Below are 3,854 nucleotides of genomic sequence, written 5' to 3'. Positions count from 1 at the left end.
CACCTCAGCCTCCCAACGTGCTGGGATTACAGGTGTGAGGGACTGTCCCCAGCCAGTATTTTTAAAATTATAGATCTTTAAAACTTCTTTCTATAAGTTTGTAAGTGTTCTTCATTAAAGTCCTATGCATCTCTTATTAAATTTATTCATAATTATCTTATTTGTTATTGCAGTTTTAAATCTTATATGTATTTACATTGCATTTTAAAACTGTTACTGGTGTACAAAAATGCAATTTATCTTATCTCCAGCCATATTGCTATATTATCTTTTTCATAACATTTCTCTATAAATTGTTTTTAGTTTTCTATGTAACCAGTAATATCGTTAGTGAATAACAGTTTCTTCCTTTCTAATCCCTTTTCACATTTTCTTATACTGACTAAAGACCTCCAGAATAATGTTGAAAAGAATGGTGAAGGCAGACATGTTTTTCATATTCCTGGTTTTCACAACCACCCCAATTATAATTTTAAATAATTCTCAAGCTGGCAGAAGTAGCTCACACCTGTAATCCCAACAGTTTGAGAGGCCAAGGTAGGCAGATCACCTGAGGTCAAAAGTTCGAGACCAGCATGGCCAACATGGCAAAACTCTGTCTCTACTAAAAATACAAAAATTAGCTGGGCATGTTGATGCCACCTGTAATCCCAGCTACTCAGGAGGATGAGGCAGGAGAAGCACTTGAATCTTGAGCCAAGATTGCACCACTATACTCCAGCCTGGGTGACAGAGTGATACTCTGTCAAAAAAAACCAAAAAACAAAAAACAAGACTCAAGTCTACAGAAAGCTGAAAGAAGGTGTATGAACCCTAACACCCATGTTCTCTTCATCTGATTTTTTTATAATGGAGTTTACAGACAGATGTTCTGGTCCTAACATGTTAGGCAGTAATTTTCACCAATTGAATGCATGTTGCCTTTATTATAAATCTGAATTTACCTTGCATGATAGTTTCATTAACATTTTAGCTTTTACTATTTATTACAATTTAGATTTTTTCTATTGTAAAATATTGATAGCTTAAGCAATAAAAATTTTATATGTATTTGAAAAACTGAGAGTGAGTCAAAATCAATTGCCTACTCTGTTAAAACCAATACAATTAACAGCATTTACCGTTGTTAGAATACTGCTTCCTGCACCTCTTAAAATTATCTTGGACATCCTGGAGAGTTCTGTAAGAACAGATTTGTTTTTGAGTTACATTATTATAAGTGCTCAGAAACTTCCTGAATAGCTGGGATTACAGGCATGAGTCACCACATGCAGCTAACTTTTGTATTTTTAGTAGGGACAGTGTTTCTCCATGTTGGCCATGCTGGTCTTGAACTCTTGGCCTCAAGTGACCTGCCTGCCCTGGCCTCTTGAAGTGCTGGGATTACAGACATGTAATCCTTTCTGAGAACTTATAATAATTATAATAATTCCCTTCAACTTCCTTTAAGTTTAATTTACTGTCAGTGCTTTTGAAATGGTGCCTCTTCATTTTGCTTACAATTTTTTGAAGCATAATCTTAAAATAATATTGTCTTCCTGAAGAATTTAATAGTCTTGTGATATATGTCCTCTTTTTATCTTTTGTGTTGAAAAGTCAAGTTTCTTATTATACCACGGAAAGCAAGAAATGTCAGACATTATCATGTGTTCAGAGGTTCTGGCATGTCTGTGTGAATGAAGTGGGGAATAAATAAGAATTGAATGGCTGTTCTTGTCTTCATAATAAGCCAAATTTAGATAATCTTGGGGGGAAAAAAAGTCACAGAAGATTGAATTCTAAGATTTATTTTTTAACATTGGGTGCTGAGGCCGCAGTGTCAGAGTTTAGATCTTCTTTTGGACTTTAGGAAAGTATTTTGATTTTTTTTTTTTTTAAGCTTTTTTGGCTGTAAGTTTATTCAATGCAAAACAATCCTCTCCAATTTTACTGAGGTGGCTGACCACGTCCACAACCAAATCCACCTCTAAACTAGAATTCCACTGCTGACCCAACCCCAGCCTCGACTTTCTCGTCTGCTCCAGGGGGCACAGCACTCGGTTTGTAGGTATCTCAGTTGGCTTCCCCTCTGGGGAGTCTTGCAGGTCGCTCACCCTCCAGACCTTTAGGCCGAGGCCTGGCGTTCTCCAGATGGCTGAGTCATGGGGTGGCAGGCACAGTCTCCCGGGCAGTTGAAGGTCATCATGGAGATACTGGATACCCTCATTGGTAAGGCACGGGTAGACACATCTCTAGGCAAACTTCCTTCACGTAGCCTTGGGACTTGAGAGACTGCATGGCCTTCATGACATGAAGGTTGGGCACATTCTTGTCTGCCAGCTGCTGTGCTTAGGCATGTGGATGTCCTCCTTGGCCACCGTGCCTCCCTCCTTAAAAAGGAGTTCATAAATGGCAATCTGGTTCTTCTCAGGCATCAACATCTCGGGGGCGTTGGGTCCGGGGCAGGGGCTGGAAAGGAAGGAGCATCAGCGGTGCTGCGTCTCTTGTGTATTTTGATTTTTTTTACAATGGGATTTGAAGACTGATGGGAGGATGGCTGATTTTTATTTTTTTAAATAACATACATCAGTAGTGTTTTTTGTTTGTTTTGTTTTGTTGTTGTTGTTTGTTTGTTTGTTTTGAGATGGAGTTTCGCTCTTGTTGCCCAGGCTGGAGTGCTGTGGCGCAATCTCAGCTCACCACAACCTCCGCCTCCTGAGTTCAAGCCATTCTGCTGCCTCAGCCTCCTGAGTAGCTGGGACTACAGGCATGCACCACCATGCCTGGCTAATTTCTATTGTTAGTAGAGATGGGGTTTCTCCATGTTTGTCAGGCTGGTCTCGAACTCCTGATGTCAGATGATCCGCCTGCCTTGGCCTCCCAAAGTGCTGGGATTACAGGTGTGAGCCACTGTGCCCTGGCCTACATCAGTAGTTTTTAATTTTCTTTTCTTTCTTTTTTTTTTTTTTTTACCTTGGAAATTGTAGCTAAAGAAAAGCCATTATCACTCCAAGTTTAGTTTTGCTTCAAAGCAAGATTTCAGGTTAAGTAGGAGGTGAGAGAACTTTTTAAAATATATGTGTTAAAAGTTTTTTTAAAAAAGTTTTAGGTAAAAGTTTATATTTTGGTGGGCTGATTTCATTGCAAAGTAAGTGAAAAAAGGCAATCATATATCCAGGCTTTAGTTTTCATTTACATTCCACACATCTGAAAGAAAGTCACTTTTTCTTTCTTTAGATTTCAATCGTTGTACTGCAGATAATTGTATTGGAGTAAACCTATTTGTGGAATCAGGTTGGATTAAGATTTAAGCAAGACATATGAATTGTGTCTTTAATGATTCTCTGTGGGTAGAATTGGGCTTCTTTCTTGGAGCTGTTTTCACCCTTTCTCTGCCTACATTTGATAATGGTCTCTTCTCTTTAAAGTTAAGTGGCTTGGCCAGGCGAGATGGCTCATGCCTGTAATCCCAGCACTTTGTAAGGCTGATGCTGATGGATCACTTGAGGTCAGGAGTTTGAGATCAGCCTGGCCAACATGGTGAAACCCCGTTTCTACTAAAAATACAAAAATTAGCCGAGTGTGGTAGCATGTGTCTGTAATCCCAGCTACTTGGGAGGCAGAGGTTGCAGTGAGCCAAGATGGCACCACTGCACTCCAGCCAGTCACATGGCTTGGTGAGGCACAATTCACACAAATAATGTGTTCCAGATGCGCTGGGTTCTTACCACACTTCTATGATAATAGGTACTCTCATCCCAACTTGACATATGAGATAGCTGATGATCGGTGAAATCTAAAGTCCCATGACTCTTCAGTGCCATGACCAGCCCACTCCAAACTCAGTGATTTCCCCGTTTTCTGTCACCTCTTTT

At 39.8% G+C, this 3,854-nt stretch overlaps 1 pseudogene; it reads right to left on the bottom strand.

The window, feature by feature from the left end:
• Positions 1-1,880: 1,880 nt before the first annotated feature.
• Positions 1,881-2,420, bottom strand: LOC116538053 (annotated as a pseudogene).
• Positions 2,421-3,854: the final 1,434 nt, after the last annotated feature.

Source organism: Sapajus apella, unplaced genomic scaffold (genome assembly GCF_009761245.1).
Source record: "Sapajus apella isolate SASKATOON/1434 unplaced genomic scaffold, GSC_monkey_1.0 scaffold4, whole genome shotgun sequence".
Classification (NCBI taxonomy): domain Eukaryota; kingdom Metazoa; phylum Chordata; class Mammalia; order Primates; family Cebidae; genus Sapajus; species Sapajus apella.
This window is presented reverse-complemented; position numbering and strand designations above follow the sequence as displayed.